Source organism: Bombus affinis, chromosome 4 (genome assembly GCF_024516045.1).
Source record: "Bombus affinis isolate iyBomAffi1 chromosome 4, iyBomAffi1.2, whole genome shotgun sequence".
NCBI classification, from domain to species: Eukaryota; Metazoa; Arthropoda; class Insecta; order Hymenoptera; family Apidae; genus Bombus; species Bombus affinis.
Window position 1 is genome coordinate 6,563,353 of NC_066347.1, and position 22,564 is coordinate 6,585,916.

At 34.7% G+C, this 22,564-nt stretch overlaps 1 protein-coding gene across 3 annotated transcripts in view; it reads right to left on the minus strand.

Annotated features, from left to right (window-relative positions):
• Nucleotides 1-22,564, minus strand: part of LOC126915693 (probable serine/threonine-protein kinase dyrk2) — a 263,932-nt gene that overhangs the window by 122,430 nt on the left and 118,938 nt on the right. The gene's annotated exons all lie outside the window — the stretch shown is intronic.

Consider the following 22,564-nt stretch of genomic DNA (forward strand, 5'->3'; position numbering starts at 1 on the left):
CACTGATAATAGAAAGAAGAGATAGATTAAAATATTTGAAGTAATGATTTATCAATTTATCGACATATCTTTTGTATCTAGAAGGAATTTAATCATTCAAATATTTGAAAAATGAACATTATGAAAGATATACTAAAAAGTTATGTCATAAATAGTTTTACATCGAAGAAAAATTAATACAGAGGATTAAGATAAACTTTATAAAACAAAAAATAATCTGGGTACGACAAAAATAATTGCTTAGAAATTTTAACATTTTGCACGACTTTTTTACCTTAGGGAACAAAATAAAATTACTGCTTCACTTCGACAACGTAAATGAAGAAAGAGATCACACGAATGCAGCGATTTTGCCAAAGTTTAATAAACTCTCCGATCGATATAGATTAGAAGCATACGATATATCTTCGAAGTAATTAAGATATCAGGTGAAAAGATGCCATAGCAAAAGTGAAAAGAAAGAAAAATAATAGATGTTAAAAAAATTATGAAATGCGATGTCACTGAAATTAAATATCAGATCCTAAGCTTGTTTCGTTGAAAAAAACGAGACTAGCTACGAAAGTTCTCAAATGACGTAGCGAATCTACGTTTTATTCTTGTACAGCATGATTCGCACAGGTGAAATCATGGAATTACAACCGACCAGAGATTCAATTTGATCCGTGCAACATCGGCACGGGCACTTCGTTTTACCTTGCGAGCCATTAACTACGAGTAACTAGCCTGATTTAGGATCGGCCGTGAAGATCGCCTGTTCGAGCGAAGGAAACCCCACGGTTTAACCATCGCGTGCTAATGAACGAAAAATAAAACGAGTTGATTCCCTTTGAGGTTCCAACCGGTTTCACGCGGAAAAAATATCTTTTAAATTCTCTTTTTCACTGAGACCAGAGCGTTGTAGTCTTCGGCTAGATGGCGGTCGAATCACGTTCGTTATTAACGATGTTGTCTGGTGATTGTGAAATAGGAGAAAATGGCGTTAAAAAGGAGAATTTTTTTAATACCGAACAAAATTGAATGCTTAAGAATTAAATAAAATGAGAAAACGATCGAAAATGAGGTAAGAAATATTTCTTTGTTTCTTCTTTTTATAAAATATATTCATCCGTAGGCTCCAAAATTCCAGTTCATATACAACTAATTAATATATGATTAGAAACTCGCTAAATTAAAAAAAAAATGCTTGTATAATAATTCGTATAAAGTAGATACATATTTATGGAAATATGGAAATAGATTTTGTATGAGAATTATTTTCTGATATTTGGTATGAGACAATGAACGTGTTCTATAATTAGATAATTGAGCTCCGTTAAATAAAGAATTATTTAAAAAAAGTTTGAACTTCCATGGCGATTTTAACTCATTTACATTCACATAATCTATTCTATTGTCTCTATCTGAAATTAGATACGAACTCATATGGGCAGTTATTAATAAATTAACGCAAACACGGGTGTCCACAGACATAACGTCGGTTCGCCTTAGGTTATACAAGCTGTTCAAATACTACGCATTTAACTCTTTATTCTCACTGGACAAGCGAGTGTGTGTGGTGCTTTTCTTTGCTCAAAAGAATCACAAAGCGTTTCGTTGAGTGACCACAAAGTACTACGTAAATATTTGTAATTTATTCTCTTTGGTACTATGGATTACTTATTTCTATGCCTAATAGAATACTAAATCAAAATACACTAATAACAAATACCGCGTTTCAAGGAAGCTAAAATGCAAAGAAGGAGAAAAATGTAACGACAAAGCGTAATCACATCGATCGAACCACTCAAATGACTTCATCCGACTATGAACGACCACCAACTGATCCATCTACCTCGTTGAGCGAACGACATTACATGCCCGGTTGTCTCGACCAGGAGGAACACCCTTCTGGCCTCACGCACAACACTATAAATAGCAATTCACCTTATCGCGTTTCGATATTCCGCGAATAAACCCGCTGCTCGCCGCCCAAAATCCATTTACCAGTCACAAACTAAAAAAACTTAATAAATTATATTAGTGAAACCATCTAGAAAAACCAATATCTCATTTATACCGTGGAAATGCGAATTTACACGAATTTGTACGAATGTACACGAATATCGACGAATACTTGCCGAAAATTGAGAAGGGTTACATATATCGTCACTCGAAGTCCATTCACACGTAAACAAACGAAAACGAACCGATAATTTACACCAAAAATTCATTCATTATTAAAATTAGTATCACTCAATAACATTTTAACGCCAATTTTGTACTGTTCTATACGAATGTTCTACGATTCTACACGAACGTTGTACTAATTTACACGAGCGAGGGATTAATATTCACGATGACAGACAAATTGAACGCAAACTAATTTACACAGAATTGATCAACAATTCTACGGTAGCACCTATGCGGATTATGTGATACGAATATTCACGAAGGGATATGAAATGAAAACAACTCGATCGCTTCCAAAATCCATTCACACAGACCATCATGAAGTTTTACAAATCTGCATGAATACTGTACGATTTCGGGAATTTACATGAATGTGATAGAGATATTCACGGAGGGAGACAAAATGAAAACAACCCAATTAGCATAAAAATTCATACGCAGATCAATGTCACTCGATATTTTAGCGCGAACTTTTTACGAATCTACACGAGTGCTCTACTATTCTACGAACTTACACGAATGTGACACGAATATTCACGAAGGGAGACGATAGGAGACGAGAGTGGCGACAATGTTTTCGCGAGACACAAGGACCCGCGTGTTTCGGGACAGATGGTCGGCCGGCCACTGATCGCGAACCTGAGTCGCGTGTTCAGGCATTCTGAGGTGTTCACGCGTGTTCGTGCATGTGCGTGGCCCTCTCTGCACGAATATCGCGTGCTCATCCGGCCGCTGTCTCGCGCTATAGAACCCAACCTGCGCACATTATAATTTCTAGCCAAGTCGCGTCGCTGGAATGCTATTGTTTCGCGGCTTCCGACTTTCCGCCGTAACTTCACCACCCTCGGTTACGCTCGATAACCGCGACTGCATTGCTTCGTTGTCCAGATTTTTATTTTTATTTCTTTTGTCGCATAATTGGTAATGATTAGTATGCTCGTCGGAGCCAGCTTGTAATTTTATGCAAGGTTACAAATGACTAATTTTGATGGGGTATGATAATATTTTTAAGTGTTGGCAGCGCAACATGTTGTGCTTTTTATAGATTGAATATAATCGTGTTTGTATAAATCGAGATCTATCTTTTGTTTGAACGATGAAGATTATAGCTTTTTAATATTACTTGTATCGTGTGTAATAATATCTTTGTAACATTATATTTCTGTAATACTATCTGTATTGTGTATAAGAATATTCCAAACTCAGCTTATATTAAAATATAATTCCGAACTTTTAAAATATGTAAAACATAATTGTACTTGTTCTTTGAAAATATACAGATCCAATTTCCTAATGTTTTTAAGTATACTTTTAAATTTTACAAATATAGGAAGCAAGGTATAGTTAAACGTTTCTTTTTAGAGCTAGTTGAAATTCTCTTTCACTTCTCAATTACATAATTACTAACAATAAAAAGGAAGAAAAAGATTCGATATCCTTTTTAACAGAAATATTACTTCGTTAATCGTTTCGAAGAAAGTAAAAGATCTAGTCTTTTTCTAAATAGAAATTGTACGACTCGATACTTTCGAGATATTTACGTTTAATAAATTGCTAATTACTAGAAAAGTTGCGATAAATGCGTTAATGACTTCCTGAATGTTGACTGTGTCACAGCTCGGAGTACAGTCCCGAGCTACCTATTATAAGATACCAGGTAGCTACCTCTTTCCCACTTAAAGCGTTTAATAAGTGATACTCTAGCTCAATTTAACCAGCAACCAGGTTAAATTGCTCTAACAAGCATTCTTTTTTCTTCTTTCGTAATATCCGATGCAGATCCTTGCCGCTGATAGCTTTTATACGCGTACAAAATCAAATCGCGACGGAATTTTTTCTCGATACGGGGTCAAGTGCATACTCTTTCCTCGGCATTATTCGTCTAGCATTATTCGTATCGAGCTATACAGTTTCAATTCCGCACTGTGCTCACTCTATTAAAATAAAACGAAGAAGATATGTAAACGAAGATGTTAATTTTTAAACCGACTACGGTATCAATAACTATTCTATATTTTACTTTTCAATTTCCTAGGAGGCATTCTACTTTGGTCAACTTTACCACAAAACAAATGGAGAAAATAAATTATATATTTAGATTCATCACAGCATAAATTCATCATATTACGAGCCTCTCAGAAACTAAATTGATCAACTCAAGGTTTCATAAAGTTATAAATTATACAATATACGCAATTAGTATTCGACATTTCGGAAAAGAAATCTTATTTTCATAAATTTATTTCACAAGGAGATAAATAATGGTAAGATACCAAGGAGAATTTAAAAGAATAATATTTGCGATTGTTACTTTTCTATGCATTTTAATTTTGATCAACATGGCTTCTGCGCGACTCGTATGCCTACCACGTACAATATTTTCCAATCTTTCTGAGCAAATATTCTCCAAGGATTTCACCGAAAGCTTCGTCCATTCACGAAAGTACCATTTTTTGTCCATTTCGACCTTCCACTTTATTTGTCCAGTTATATTTGCTCTTCTACATACACGAGATCATTCTTTAAATATTAAAAAGAAAGAAGAGGGGCGAGGCGGAAATACCTGTTGAAAAGAATCTTGAAAACAGGCACCTTGAGATTATTCCGACCGCATTTTTCCAGCTTCGACCGCTTTCCTAAGCTTATTCCTCGTCGTTCAGGCTGCTGAATACGGATCACGGAACGGATGAGTATTTTGCATGGAAATGCGGACACAGAGCTGTCGTGCGGATTTAAATAGCGAACGAAATAAACGTCCAAAACACGGACACGAGAGCTCCGTCTGCGCAGTATCTTTATCTGCGACCAAGTCCGGAAGAACGTCGTTCAAGAACGCCCGCACAGTATCAATGTTCAACGTTGCAGCCGACTTATTGTACATTTCGATGGATATAAGACAGATCCGTATCCGCTTTGTTACTACGGTGCTTTTATAAAATATAGCTTTAGTATCACGAGTATCAAATTCGTGGAATTGTTAACACGATCGAGGTCGTTCTTGTTTGATTTTCATGTTCATGTTATAGTTATGGTGGTGGTTTGCGAGTACACCTCCGTATATCTGTGACATACACTTCTGATCATGAGTCATAGAGCACGTACTAATCTTTAACATATGATTTATGATATATTGTAAGATATCCAAGAGCGTATTTTTTAAAATATCGAAATGTGAAATATAGTAGAATCACGTGTAAAGTAACAGGAAAACTGCGACTCATAGGAAGTGATAACGTGTTAGATAAATTAAACATTTTATATTCACAACATATATGAAAGCAAACGTCGCTAAATACCAAAGATTCTACATCAGGGGTTTATTATATTATATTTTCTGATGTTTAGATTGCAAAGAAGATCCTTCACTGTTTCGTCCCTGAAGTATACATAAACATTCTGTTTTATCAAAAGCTGCACGTGACTATTTTTGCATAACGGACTACATTTATATCCTTGAAATGAGTATTTTATAAATGAAGAAAGAAATAAATATAAAAAGCAAATAACGTGAATCGTATATTAGTCTTAAACAGCTGCAAGTGCAAAGATTAGGAATATGGAAATCTTATTTATCAATTATACAGTAGTGAAACTTTGTATCTTACTATTTGTAAGAAATTCGATTTGTTTTAACGTAGAAGTACTTGTGAGATTTTCAAAACTTGCAGGATTTCCGTATACAACTAGTTCGTACGTATCGAATACTTTGCAAGTATAATGAACGAACCATTATTTCTTATTGGATCCGTGTGAAGTAAAAAAAAATATCTCGTGAGAACTGATTTTTACTCGATCGATCATATAATAAAAGATTTATATAATCGTACTTGCAGTTTCGAAGTATTTGTGCGATTTGTTTCTAGAACAATTTTAAGAAGCAAATGTTATGTAAACGAACGATTCAAAATTTGCAGTTCAAACTGTATAAATGGATTTATGGGTTCGTAAAGCAAAGAAAAAGAAACGTTCCGAATTAGTCAAGGTCCAGCAAAATCAATTTCAACCATGTAAACACAATTAAATGTATGGTACATAAACTGCAGCGTGTCCATATTGATAGCTTTTTACCTTGGCCATAGTTCCAGAAGCATTTGTATTCTTACCATGACCTTGACTAATAGAGATCACTTTTTTAATCTTTTTTTAAAATCATACTATCCGAGTAGAATAATAAGTATATATAATAATATAATTTACAAAGTACATATTTTAGAATTACTTATTGCGTAATATATTACGTGATAATGTTCTGTATAAAATCTTTTTTCCTTCAGGCAAATATTAATTGCAAATTTTCTTATTTATATTCTTAAACGTTTTCAGGATAATTCCGTAAGTAGATTGAGTGAAACCTTTGCGCGTACGTACTTACTTCTGACGTCTGTCAATAGCGGAAAAAACATCATACTCTATATTTTTACGTTTACAGATTAAATAATAAAGCGCAAACACGTGGCAAGTAGACGACACACGCGTGAGATCAAACGTGCGTGTTAACGACACTGTCTTATTAACTCAAGAAACCTTACAGATCCGCTGATTGAATAGCTTGACTGACATGGATGTAATAACCCGTGTTCAAGTCATTATTCCAACATTTCTACATCGCTGTACTTAAAACCTTTTTGCCAATTACTCATTCAAATATTTTTAAATGTATTTTCCACTTGATAAGCTCGTATCTCAATCCCTATCACTTTATCATATAAAACACAGAACAGAAAATTACACTGAAGTATTCTAAACAATTAAAAGACAATTAAAAATCATATCTACGTCAATTTTAATTTATACTGACACATTAGCCGTTGTATGTGATTTATGTAAAAGTCTTCGCTCAAGCCAAATATTTTCGTAATAGAATCTGGCACAAAGAAATGAAGAAGTTGTGAGACAACAACTATAGTTTAAGTATGGCAAACCTTTGTCTTTTGACGTTATGCGAATGTTAGAAAATTTCTCTTGCCAACAATGATGTTTCAAATATTCCAGGACATCTAATCTTAAGACCAACAAGACAGATAAATAAAACAAATAGTTTCGATACCATGGGACATGTATAACCCATATGGCAAATATCGATATTGCGAAAAACGTGTTGAAATGCACGTTTCATGAATTTCAGCAATATAAAGTTATTAAAAAAACATATATATGCACATATATTGAATATTTGTAAAAAGAAACTCATGCGTCACTTAAAATATTCAAGTATTCGTTGAAGTAAGCGTACTTCGGGTTTATCATAAAGATATAAACAAGTTCATATATCAGAATACAGAAGCAGAAATACACAGAAATTCCGTATATATCCGCATCATATTTCAATTAAACCTTTCGGAGATCCGAATAAAATTTTATACCAGACCACCGGAAATGAAGCTTTCAGAACAGCCGTTATTTCCACTGGTCGGTGCAATAAATGCTTCACGTATACTTCTCGATCCGTAAAGTTAAAACGTGAAGGCCAAGCGAGTGCCATTTTCAATGTTGTCATTCGCAACGAAATTTTGTCTATAAATTATATCCAGTTCTCTCATAATTGCTAATATTTTGATAAACATATAAAAGTAGAATTTTTTTTATTAAATCGTAATATGTTTTTAACATTTGAAAATTAAAAATCTACAAGATGTAAAATATAGAGTGAGCTATTTACTCCAAAATAGCAACAAAATTAACTAAATACATATGTATTTATTATTCAACAAGTATAGTGCCACAATTGACAACATAGCTATTTTGACCCCTTTTATGATAGTAAGTAATACAGATTATTAGGATTCCTAAAAAATTAGCTAAATCGTAAATAAACAAATTATCATTATCCACTTCTATTCTGATCCTTCAAACCAATAATTCTCAAAAATTTATTTTCCTTACGATCGTAATTGTCACTCTTCTCTACCTAGTAAACGATATATTTGAAAAAGGAATAAGCTTTAACATGTACGTGCCAAGAAGAAAAATCTTAAGATATCCTACTGAGAAGAATATTGAAGAAGACGAACAAACGATCCCAAACTTTTGAACAATGGCGTATTCATTCCAGTGTGGTCTCGCAATAAAATCGCGAAGTTCTCAATTTGCGTACGAAACCGCAACACGTGGTCAGTTCAGGCTTCGTGCAACCCTGTTTGCTTAATCTTCTTTATGCATTCGATATAAAGGTATCGAGGTGCGCGCGTGGGCTGATCGAACGATGATCGTGTGTTGTTGAAAATGTTGCTTTATGCCTTATACCATAATCTAAATCACTTTCTTGAATTAGCGTGTACGCCTGGTAATTTGCTTGATAAACACGACGTTCTTAGTACGCCACAGGGTATCACGAGTATTATCGAAGAAAATAGCACACAATCAAATAAATATTGTTATAAGACGACTCGATGTCTCGGGTAAATAATACGAAATGATAAAACACGTACAAGTGCGAGCACATCGACCTCTTCAGTTTTATTTTTCAATCTTTAATCTCATTTTTTGCCATTTTTCGGTGAACTCAGTTAATCGAGAATTACTTGCGATTGAAACATCCGGCTGTAGTCTTTGTCATAGAAATTAATGGATGATGTTTTTAAAAAGATGTTTATGTATTTGAAAAGCGAGACGATTTTTCTCTCGTGAGAAGTATCTTTCGTGAATGGGGATGAAAAATGGTACGCGCGATCATTACTTCTAAAGGAAGATCAATTTGTAATTTACAGAACCGTGGCTACCACTTTTACTCTGCTCCAATTTTAATACACTTAGCAGTTGAGTGCCTTCAGCGACAGGTGACAAATTGTTTTTTCTCATTCATGACAGTTGCAAACAAATTACACTGATATTACTCATTCGCAAAGTTACGTACACTGGATTGATATTTTACCCTGGCCTCAAAATTGAAATATTTACCAGAAGTGTAACTAAAACAACATCATCTCCCATTAAATCCAAATACGTGTCTCTTCGTGTCACTCTTTTAAGCATAGGAAGATTCGCATATAAACGTAATAAAAAAGCAAAACAAGACAGACATATACTCTCAATAAACTAATTGTAATCAATCGAATAAAAGGGCGAAACTACCACGAAGACGCAAGAAAGTACAAAATGTTTGTCAAAAATAAAAAAAGTCGGCATCGTTCCAACCGATCAGTTCCAACACTGCTTTCAACATTTCTCGAGCGTCTCATTAAATGTCGAACGGTTCTCGTAAAAGACAAATTACGACGATGCATACACATCAAGCGTGAAGATGTATGCGTGTGTATGTGTCACGAAGATATAATTAATATTCATTAGTGACTACCTTAATAAGGGTCGGATACTCGATCCCTCTGTGTCGGATGGCTCTCACGAATGCCTTGGAAAATGACGAGAGACCTGAAATTAATCGAAGTCTACGAGAGTGCAGGCTATCTATTAATACCAATTTCTCTTCGAAGGCTGGCTATGCTCTTCGAATAAATATGACCATCGATGTAGAACTCGGTGGTCAAGGTCCCTGGTGCTGTTTTTTTACTCTTCTCAATCGTCAGAGTATGCGCTCGTGAAACGTTATCAAGCATTTCCTTTCCTTTGAAATTTGCTGTTCGTGCGTCCAGGGGACGAAATTGCGCTGGCAAATTATCGTTCGATTCATCATCAGGTGTTTCAAGGGTCTCGAATTCGTGTCAGCATCACGTGCACATTCTGTGACGATTGTACGAGCCGGATGTGGAAATTTATAGTGGATGAGAATCTTGAAAGTGGAACGAAGTGTCGCACAGTTGTTTTCGTAATGATTCATTGATGGTTCTGCTAGTGATCTTTCGTACGTTTTCTTGGTGCTTTTTTATACGGGTTAGCGAACGAGGAAAGTTTAAAATAGTTTGGTGGATTGATATAAATTCGTCAGAGAATTATACAGTAAATGACATTTCCTCGAGCTTGTAGTGATATTCTTTCGTTAAATTGCTCTTCCAATTATTGCATTAAATTACTTTTCGTATTTATTCTCACGTTTCATTTTTTGTGAAAGTTTGACAAATTACATTCAAATGTTATTAAACTTGTGTGTTAGAGTTTAGGTTTGTAGTTTAATACGCTTAAGAAAAAACGCAATGGCGGACTACTATCATGGAGTAAAATTAAATTACGTTCGTAACTTAAATAGGACTTTGATTGTAATTTAATGTCTGATAAAAGTTAATTATGTATATATACATTTTTATATTACTATATAAACTTCTTTTGTACGATACGTATTATATAGGAAAACAAAGAACTGCGCACAGTAAATTGTATTTTCTGTATTTTCCTCGCACATACTACACTTTGGCTTTTTATTCTCATGCTGTTCTAAAAATATCGAGTCGTTTCTTCACTATAACATGATAAAGTACGGCATGAAAAGATACAAAATGCAAATATAAATATTTAAACTGCATCGCTGAATCTGATTCAGTTCTACACCAGATAGATTTATTCGACCTACAATACAATCGTCTTAACACAGCGGATAGATCCGCTCTCCATACTAAACGAGATAGATCCTATATCAGACAGATTATATTCTGAATTTTTCTCTTTTAAATGTAGCTTAGAGAACAAATGTACTCTCGTTACACATCCTATACGTATGCTGCATATTACGATTATTTTTCAATCGGAAATAAGTACGACGTATTCAGAAAAGAAATTGGCATTTCCGATCGTAAAATCACGATTATTAGTAAATTCACTTATTCATTAAATCCATTAATAATAGGACGACAAAGCAAGCAATTATCACGGAGAATATTGATGATATAAATATTTGCTATATTGCGGTATGAAACTAACATTCAGAGCCGATAATCCACAGATCGAGCTACGACATCATCCTTAATCCCCTCACCCAATTTCCAGGGGGAAAACCTCGGAACTGAACATAAGTCGATTGATCCGTATTCGATAACATACAATGTCGTATATGGCGCTGAAGGTAGTAACATTTGAAACAAATAACTTTTTCGTTGAATAATGTGAATGGAATTTTTATGTATAGTAGGAAAGATAATGGCTCGTTTTTTTAAGAGATAAAGGAAAGTATTTCTGCTACCCTTTTTGGTGCCGCGTTCAACGTGTGATATCAAATATTTGGAGTTTGCCCAATAAAAATCAAAATTCCAAAAGCGAAGGTTTCATATATTTCTATATTATATTGATATAGACTTTTAACATATTTGTATGTAATCTGTATAAACGTGAAACAATAGAAAATTCCCTCCAAACGGTGCATAGAAGAATTAAAAGATTTAATTAAATATTTTCAAGAATTACCATCGTTATAATTTTAAATCAAAAATTTGGTTAAAATTTAATTCGTGAAAATGACATTTCGTATGCAGCAAGCTAACACATTAAGCTACGATAGAATGTAGCGACCAGCAACAGAAGCTCTTAAGCAGATATCCATCTCCGTCTGAGGATCTGACTAAAATCTTCGTCTGGTGTGTAAGCACGGGTATACCTTGTATTTCTGCCGGTCTTTTTCAGCTTCGTTAGGCCGTCGAGCGCTGATTGAAAGAGTGACCTTGTCGGTGGCCCTTTACGACGAAGGGTTCCACCGAAAACAAGGGTGCTAGACCAGCCAGGGGTCGCTTTAGCAACCGGTTTAACGATAATGAAGAGGGTAAAGTAAGTACACAGGCTGGCAAACGAAACGTGTGCGTAAGTGGCATATAAATCACCGCCAGAAACTCTGAGACGTCTTATTTATAGGAAAATTTTAATACTTCGTGCTGAGGGTTGGTTCGATGGCAATCGAGATTGAAGGTAGTAAAATCGCGTTGACACGATGAATAGATGGAAAAAAAAGAGATGAAATTTGGGAGATTTCTGGAAAAATGGACGTGAAATAAAATGGTGAGTCGAGTAAATCGCGTCGCAAATAGTTCGTTCTACTTTTTCAGATCTTTTGGTTTTTTAGTTTTTCAATTTCATGTTTCATATTTAGTTTTTTTACTTTTCTTAGCTTTTTTTTCTTAGTTCCAAATTGATAATATCAGCTACGTTTCTGAAGCAATAATAGCAATGGTACTTAAAGAGAAAGTTAAAATGGTAAAAGTGGCTGATAGCACGAGTGTCATTAATGAAATTGAAGTATAATTATCTACATAGTTGAAGTGACTATTGAAGCAGTGAAATGTAAATGGTAAAAGTGGCGGTGTAGGGAATCATTGTTGATGAAGTGAAGAGTATAATTATTTCAATTGTATGATATTCATTTAAACGATTAATTGTGTAACAAAAACAAGATAATGCAAGCATAAAAGTGAAAGACAGTTATAGAAATAGCTGAATGTATGAAATACCGAAGGAAGTATTTAGTATTTGAATTATAAATTTGTGCAAAGTTAATTACGATGGTAGCACTCCCGAAGTAAACTCTACATGAAGATTTTACGAAGAATAGTCTCTGATATCCATCGTTTCCTGTTTCGATCGTATATTAAAAATTTATTTAAATTATTGAAGGTCTTTTTCTCGATCGAAACTAAAGCGACATTAAAACGTAAAATAATTAAAAAAGCACAATGAAATACGTACAAAAGTATTAATTCAATTCCCAATAAAATAAACAAAATTCTTCGACCCTCTTCTACGAAATTTCTTTTTAATTCGACTGGTGTTCGAGAGAAAATTCGATCATAGAAGAAAATGGGTCATTCCGCGGTAAATAGTTGCATCTGAATGATAAAATACCAGTTGTTTGGTCGCTATATTTAAATTCGGCATCGAAGGATGAGGTTTCAAGCCCGTGACGACATGTTCGCATATGCACGCGGCCACAAAATCGCGAAAGTAATGCGAACGCGCGAATCCCTTGAAATTTATGTGCCGCTGCGTTTGCATGCGTATATCGCGACGATATAGCACCCCTGGTGAAACGAAATTACATGAAAACGTGATGAGGGTGGTCGACGAGGTAACGTTGCACAAAGATGGGAAATGAAGAACGATGGATAAAGGGTTTATGAGAAAACCCATGAATGATGTATAATAATAATATGGACACCGTTTGGATAACACATATCCAACGTGTTGTCTATTTTATAAATAGACTACGGATGTTTATGCAAATTTATACATTGATTAACATAACTAAGGAAGCGAAATTTAAATAGCAATTTGTTTCAGCTACTACATATTATAACTGGTATAAGCAATTTTGTATATGTACTTCATGTATATTATATGAATTTCATACATTCTTATGTCATAAAAAATTATTCGCATGAAATATTGACAGTCTCTAATCATAATATCGATAGTCTGTTCATATGAAAGAGAATATGTATGACAATATGTATGATTTTTCAAGCATCTTCATCTTTCAAGCAATTTAAGTTGAGCTTTGTTTCGTCTATTAAACGCGATATGCAACTTTACTTCCTTTCGGATATTTTACATATTTTTGTACATTTCCACAACTTTCAAATTCCTCAGAATTATGATCAAAATTAAACGTAAACGAGAAGATCACATAATACAAAGCAAATTGCATTGTTTCTTTGTTTTCTACGCTGTTTTGAAGACTCGTAGTACGGTATTGTTTCGGTAAAAAGTACACAAATTGTGGCGTTCCAAGTAAAAAACTCCGAGTATGATAAAAAGCCATAGGAAAACAAGATGCTTGTCCGCGAGGGAAACTGGAATAAGAGTGTGTGTATATAACGTACGTGAGTGAATAGGAAAATCAGAGGGAAGTGCTCTGAAGAAATGTTCGTAACAATTGTAGCATTCTAGTACAGAAGGAAGTATGTCTGTGGAAGCAAAGAAAAAGAGTATGTCCGTTGTAAAGGAAGAAGTTCTGTTGAAGTTGCAGATTGTTTGTCCCGAGTAACTTAACTCTTCGCTGTCACTAACCCTTTTGACTACGATTGTCTAACATACATATACACTATGCATAGAGCACAAAAATCTGATAAGTTTGTAAAGCAAACAGAAAGGAAGTTACATTTATACAACTAGCTTATTTATAGAAAATAATGAGATCCGGTTTACGACTGTTCCTTATTGAAGACATAATAGACAAGATCAAAATCTATATATTACGATAGAATTCCATTTACTTTTAGAACGAAACTTTTGTTTGCGTTTAATTAAATGAACTCCTGCTCATTGATTTCATTTATCAGAACGTGAACTTTTATTCTATGAAAGAAAAGTCAAGATACTGAGGAGAATGGATGACTAGCCATTATATCAGCTCCAGTTTCATACATCAAATATTTTCCTCTTAATAGGTTCAGATTAATGAACTTTCACTATACGTACGTATTTGTTTTCCTCTTAATAAGCTTTCCATAACGAGACACGTATAGTACACAGATATACGCGACGCATGTAACCAGTGCTTACTTAAAAAATGAAATAACGAATTCCTTTGTCACTTACGATTAACATCTTATCCTTATGTGTTTCCTTATTACAAATTATTTTAATAGAAATCTGATTGATCTTGCATCTAGGTCCGCGTTGGAAGTAGTTACATTGACGAGAACAATGAAGAGAACCGACCGAACTAACAATACCGACCATTGTTTTACGAAATGCAATTAAGAGAAATAATTACAAGCTCATCCAATAGCCAATAAAACAACTGCGTGATCAACATCGGCCGGATGCCGCGAAATTCGTAAGCACACGCGCTCGCACGTTTAAGACGAGCACTTGCCGCGTATATCGTGGGGTACAAATGACATACAGAGAGACGGACTCTGCACTCGGAATACAAACTTGTTAAAAGTTCGTGAGCTCGTTGACACGCGTGACCCGCATGAAACGCGGAAAAACCAGCGCGATTCTCATCCATACTCGTGGAATCTCGAAAACTGTTCGCGCGTTAACGCGGAAACAGCCTTGCTCCTCCATAATACGATGACCTGTCCTTTAATCGTGTTTTCGTCGAACTGGATAATTCGGAGAATTTGATAATGCGATGATTCGTTTTCCAAGTAATTTTCACAAATTACCGTAGTTAATCAATTGGCTCATTTTTGTCCTTTTAATCATTCCACGGAGGAAATCGAATGGAAATTTACAGCGGTAAAATTGCAGAGAAATTCTGATCTAGTGTTCTTAGAATTTCTACGTAGTCTTTTTAATCTGTGTAGTTAACGAAGATGAATTTCGTACGAAGAGAAATTGTGAGATTTACCAACGAAATAAATTATGTAATTGGACTAATTGAGTGATTAGCGTTATTTAATCCTTGAAATGCTGCATCCTCCAAGATCGATCGCTAGAGGAACTAACTAAACTTCAGGTGTGTCCACAGTCGAGCCGGAATTGAGTTTATTAGCAAATACCACCAAGGAAATTCAAAGCTCCGCAATCGAAGCTAGATTTCCGGAACTAGTTTGCACACATATTAAAGTAAACTTCTCCAATCGATAGTTCTCTTACCCTATCTAAACTCTGTAAAAATTTAATAAAAATAAAAGCCTACAACCTAAGACGTAAGTAACGCTTTCTTCATTTCTTCCTCCTTATTTTGGTGGCCTATTTAATTTTTCTTTTACAAACATCCCTGACAGAGAAGGGTACCATGACATGATTACACGAAACATATGCTATATGCAGTTACAGTTACCTAAATGTTCACATAATTGTACACTTTTATAAAATAATCTTTTAAAATTGATTAATTATGTTCAAGTGAGTAATTATGTGACATTTCCAGAAATCATCTCAAAAAATACATATCTATAATACGTAATCATAGTATTTCCTTTGAATTTCATATACACAATTAAATTTCGATTAAACTATCGATCAAGTCAAATACCGAATTTAACTGTAGCGTGAAGAAGTCACGTTTAAATTCCAAATTTCAATCATCTACTTAATATCATTAATACCTACGATCGCTTAAGTACGTAATATCGGAAGACAGGTAACAGATCGTGTCAATCAGAGCCAAGATGGGACGCATCTGTCCTTAGTTTGTTGTCTTATCACGTACGAGACTCGTTCTCTCGATCGAACACGTTAGACCTTATATCGCAAACAATGCACGACCAAACGACAGGAGGAATGGAAGCAACGCGTGTGTGCATACGATTATAAACTCGGTACACGCATTTGCCGGCAGCAGATGTACCGAGAGAAGACGCTAATTTGCATTCTCTAGAGACTGTAAAGATAAAGGAGATACAGACACTTGTAGTGTGCTGAAAGAGACATAAGACGAGCAGAAAGTTCCACTGAACGTTCAATTTCCAGTATCTATACGTTACTTATTCTTTTCAACATGATCGTCGACCTCTAGTCTACAACCATTAACGTAGTTAATTATTATTTTACGAATATTTAATTTTCCCACTTTAGCTGCGATAGGATGATGTATTTCCTTAGTCGTTTCTATTTGAACTATTTCGAACAGAAAAGGAGGTAGGCATTTGTCATTTACAGTGATGAGTAACACTATTGGCACGAATCAGCTTTCCTTGGAAAATCTTGTATAGGTTTGTAGAAGACACTGCCTTTTCTCTTTAATTCTTTTGAAATACATAGCTTCTGCATTTCAAACTTAAATAAATACATTATGTAGAATTCGGTTTTTAAAGCAGATACGTAGAATTGTGATCATAGAATCGATACGTGTAGGAAACAAAAATTTCTACGTTTGTTCTACATATTTCATATGTATTTGAACTTGGTGTAAATTGTTCAATTATTACTTTAATTTAAATTATATTTCTCATTCTATATCGACTTCAGAACAATTCTAGAATCAATTCTAAAATCTGAAAAGTGTCTTATTTAAATAAACGATAATTTGCATCAAGCTTGTATTTAATATTTTACGATAAGCTAGTAAAATGGCAATAGGTTGCGGCCTTCCTCGATAGAACATTATTTATTTTAACATTTACTAGTAATTAGAACATTATTGATACGCTTGTTTATATTTAATGCTCCCATATTTAAACATTTAATAATTAATTAATAATATCCAATTTACAGAGCATGACTAGCCTTCCGCCACTCCTATATTTACTCTGTCCTGATTATGATATTAATAATGGATTAATAATTAATCTAACAAAAGATTCTCAACATCGCGTCTGGAGAATGGTTTCGTGTATCGATAGAAGGGAGGCAATGGTAGGGGTGGCCGAGTTACAGGGTCCTCGCTATCGATTTGTCCAGGCTGCACAAGGGGAAATGTGTAGCAATGTGAACGTATTGTCTCTCGGTGTACTACACGTGCTTCCAGACACGACAAGCTTGATCCAATTCTTGACTGGCAATTTTCGATCGATTTAAGCACCGTGTGCTCGTTTGCAGACGTTGATAGGGATCAGGGTTGAATTGCTTTTCGTTTGGTGTATGCGATCGTTACCAGATTTACAGGTGTTTCGTATTAATGAAAGACCACGCTCATGTCAATTCTACATAGAATTTGTCCCGTATCACTGTCATCCCTGTTCGTACATCGGATCATTGTGGCACATAAACGATGCTAATTTTACCTTCGATAGCATCTATTTATCACTAGGATAACAAATCCATTCTGTTAAATTTGATGGAAACGAGTGGAACATGATTCGATTTCTTGGACTCGATCCATCATTTTTGTAGGCAATTTGATGTAATGGAATTACTGAGCCATTCTGGTCGCTCCTTTTTCTTTCTCCGTGTAATCTTAACGTGATTTTATTTGCTGTACGTGAAGATTTATACCGTAGAATTTTGTTTTTCAATTTAAACGATACTTGTATCTTCCGTAGAATTATTTGAACATGTATTCTTTTTTTTTCAGTATAATTGATAATATGTAGAGAGAAATATCGAATCGACCATTCTGTGATGGAATAGTTAAAAAACAATTCAGCGAACGCTAAATATTTCCTCGTATATTAGCGATAAATATCATCCTCTTATGTTCAACAGGCCGAAAAACAATTTCACATGAATCCCCCTAATGTGGACATACTATGTAGACTATTTAAACACGCACGTGGAAACACAAACGATCGATTATCCCAACTTGTTTGAAAATTCAGTGCTTCTCGACGGATTACAATGTTCTATAAATAGGAAAGCGATTAATGAGACACAGCAAATGCGAAAGCTACATACACGTATAAGTTTTAAGTTACTTAACCGTAGCTCGCCGTCAAGCGAATAATGTTTTAAATTTTTTTGTTGGGAACCTAAATGAAGTGGTCATTATGTAAGAGGACTGGAAAAATAATTTCATAGGATTATAAAAATTATATATCCATTCCGGGAAGAAATCTTAAAGGCTTCATTAAGAAACAAGCCTCGTTGAAAAAACGTGAAACGTCTGCAAATATTTCCTGTAAGCGGAGTAACATTGGAACCAGAAGTAATTCTGCTTTCTGCATGGTTTATGCAGGTTGGGAGCTACACCCGGAATAAGAGTATAACGTTTCGCCAATGGCTCAATGTCGAGCAGATATGAATCACGTCTGACGTTGCCGCAACGAAGGCTTAACGGTGCCGCTTGTCAAAAGCGAATGCAACAATATTTGCGACCTAACAGAACTGGGTTTCGATTTCAGGCAAACCGGCGTTCGCGCAACAAAACTGATACGCGTTTCGCGTGATAGCCGATCGTCTAGTCCGTGTCCCTCTTTTTTCCCAACCACTGGTATGATCTCGTCGATATATCGTGCTGCCTGTATTTCTCGTGATCTCTCTGGTTTATGATCGTTGAAATATTTACTAGGTACATTCGAATTTCGTCGAATATTTTGTTTATATTGAATTTATCGTTTCGTGTTAAGCAAAAAATGAAGTGTACAAAGTGACGAAGAAAAATGGGGTGAAATTTTATTATGAAATTGTATTATTAATCTATGTATAGTTAACGAAAATGGGTCCAAAACTAATACTTTTAATTGACGAAGAAAAATTAAGTTATAGCAGATCTATATATTTGGAAAATAATTGTTAAATGCAAGCAAATATGATATCGTAATAAAGAAAGCTGGAAGTCTGTAATTAAATTGCTAAATTGTACATCGTTCAACATGATGTATGTACTATACTGTTTCTGACGAATCACTTGATTTATGTACGCATACAAAAGGTTTGTTTAATAGATTTGTAGAATAGAGAAGCTTCCAGGTAATGAGTTTTCTAGCGTCACTAGTCAGTTGCGGTTGAAGTTCATTTGTTACTCAACCATCGTGCTGAATTAATTGAAGATTTAGTTAGGGCAACTTCCATTCGTGAACAGAGTGACCGAATGTTATAAGACCACTATATGCGTCCTACATAGTTTTACATCTTCAAAATACGATAATCGATCATTGAGCAAAAAATCTAACATTCAAGATCACTGCTTGACAACGATGACAAATATTAGGTCGTCCGAGAAGTTTCTTTCGTTTTATAAGAAAATAATGGATCCACGATATTTTTCGTTTTATATCATGTTATCGAATTACCTATGATCCATTTTGTTCTATCAAGATAAAGATCACAACGTTTAACAGATTAGGTTTCATGTTGTATAAAGATGCATTGTTGTAAAAAACGTGTCTGTAAAAGAAAGACACTTTTCGGACAACCTAATACAGTCAGGAGATATTAGCTTCATAGAAACTGTCGGATAAACGAAGATTACCAAAATCCCCAATGAAATTACCAATATTGCAGAATATTAACCATCGACAGATTAGACATCGATTACAGCGAATTAAATTAGTACGAAATTTCCACTGTTAGCAATAAAGAAATAATCCGAGCAATCAAAAGAAAGATCGTTTAGTAATTACTATTCCTTTATATGGTTGCACGAATGCAATTGAATGCGGTTTCAGCGATGTACTTGTCAATAGTTTCCTCTGAACTGAAATAGGTCTTAAATGGGTTATGTCCCTGTTCTTGAACTGTAACAAGTCTACGTGAACGATCACCCTTCGAACTGGTGCCCTTAAAGAAATTCAGGTCACAGTGCACGGCCATTCTATCTCGTCTCATTTACGTTAGCCAACCTCGTGTCCCGGAAATACGTCCATTAATGCTCATACCGCGCTGATAGTCCGACGCTAGAGCAGCTAAGTGACTCACGATAGGCCCATTATGTGTTACTTTTCTCACGAGTAATTGTCACTCGAAGAAATCTAACGACGTGTCAAATTTGAGTAACACCAGAGACTGACGCAGAGATACTTAGACAGCGTTCTGTTTTCCAAAGGAACTTTTAGTATCGTATTTTCTTGCGTCATGACAAACATTTTTTCATTACCGATTGAGCCACTTAAACGACAAGTTGATTAACTCCATCGAAGTTGATCATTTGATCCTTGAGAAATTAAACGTTAGACGTTTATTGTATAGTACTAACGTTGCAACTACGCTGATATTACGACACTTTCAAAAATCGAATTGATCATGAAAGGTGGAAGTATTGAATCAAAGGGGTGAAATTATTTAAAGGTAAGATTATTTGCGACAACCTTGACTCAGATTTTGAGTGCTTATTCTCTGGAGATTCCCTCAATTCAATCGTTAAGGCGCACGATATATAAAGTTTGACACTTGACCGATATTACCAACTCGCTAGAAATGTCTTTCAATAAATATACGCGGACGTTATTTGCGAGTTGCTATATTCATCACGAAGTTGCAAACTTCGTCATCATTTTTCTGAACAATTCATCAATTTGGATAGATGGTAACGTAGTATCCGTTGGAGATGAATCTTCTGTTCGCAAGACGGTGTTGGATTTCTACGACTATTTTCGAGCCGGATCTTTTTCTTCACTTTTTAATGAAATTTTCCAATCGAATGGCGTTGACGTACGCATTAAAAAATGCGTGAACGCAAATAAGAGGTCAGTAATAATAAGAAGATATACGAGAAGAATATATGATTCATAAACGAGAAATCGTTCTTAAAATACTTCAATTTCCGTCTCCATTTATAAACTTCAGAAATACTTTTCATTCTGTTGCTATCGCTATATTGTACATAAAACATATACACGAAATATATATTGATGTGAGAATATAATTTTTCTTTGGCCATGTTTTAATGTAACGAACTTTACGTAACAGAAATGGACATGGCTGAAACGTTAATGGACGCTAATGACAAAGAACACTTTTTCCATCAATGATATTACAGAGCCCATAATCCAGGCTAGTGATTTTGTGTGCTTAAAATCATTTATCTACTTATGAAACACGGTCCTTTAATTTCTCAACCTTTGTCGAATCATACGAACGGTATTTTATACTTTAACCTATTTACTCTGATTAGCCTACATTTTTCATTTAACAATTTTTCACCTTGAACTATATTCCAATAAGATGAAATTTTTTAATTTAAGATGAAATAAGATAGAATTTTATGAAATGCAGAAAAGAAGCATGACGATGTATCTAAAGGAAAATTATTAACGATTAGATGTTGTAATGACGACTAAAATGTTTGGCTTTCGCTATAATAACAGTACCGCGAAGTAAAAGCAGTTGAATGCTTAACCATATGATTTCACTACACGATGAACATCATGCATGCCCTAGTAACACATAATCCATCTATACATAGACATAAATACATGAATCGAAAAATAATTATACTATAGTATAACACCGACATGTTTAAACAACCAGTCGAAACAACGATTCCAATTGTACTAAAATCCTTCGTCGATCATTTTGTAATTTACACAATGAGTTCGTAGAAAACCTAACATAAAAGAAAGAACTCAACCCTGTTACGCTTTTTAAAATTCTTTTGACCCAATTGCGTTTTCCTTCTCTCTAACTTTTCGAATTTTGCAAAATAAAATCGCTTGAATTTCTTTCTTGATTGTTGCGTCAACGATCCGTTTCTTTTTGGATTGGAAAATTCTCTAACTAAACGCTATTGGATAAAAAGAAAACGAACATTTTTATTACTGTATAAATATAAGAAAACTTTCCGAGCAAACGAAATCGGTATTACGTAAAAAGAGAAAAGAAAAGAAAATTCTTTCAATTAAACAACAGCAGTATCGAATATATGAGACAGAATTAATTTAGTCGTAAATAACGTTAAATAAAACAATTCCAAAGACTATAGAAGAGTTACGAAAAAAGAGCAAAATATAGAAACAGACATTTTCTACCAAACAATAGACACAAACCTGGACAGTTCGCGATTGAGAAAACGAAAAAGAAGAAACCTGCCCAATGTATAGTAAAACAACGTACGATCACGCACGAATAGAACGCACTGACTCACCACATGAGATCTATGATGCTGATGATGCATTGTATGATGATGATGATGTCTCTTCTCCTTAGCGTGATGCTTAGCATGATGCTTGCTGCCCCTGTGCGGTGGATAAGTGTGATAAAAGATAAGGTCGTAGCAAGGCTGGCGTCACCTGACCTCTGCCATTTCGCA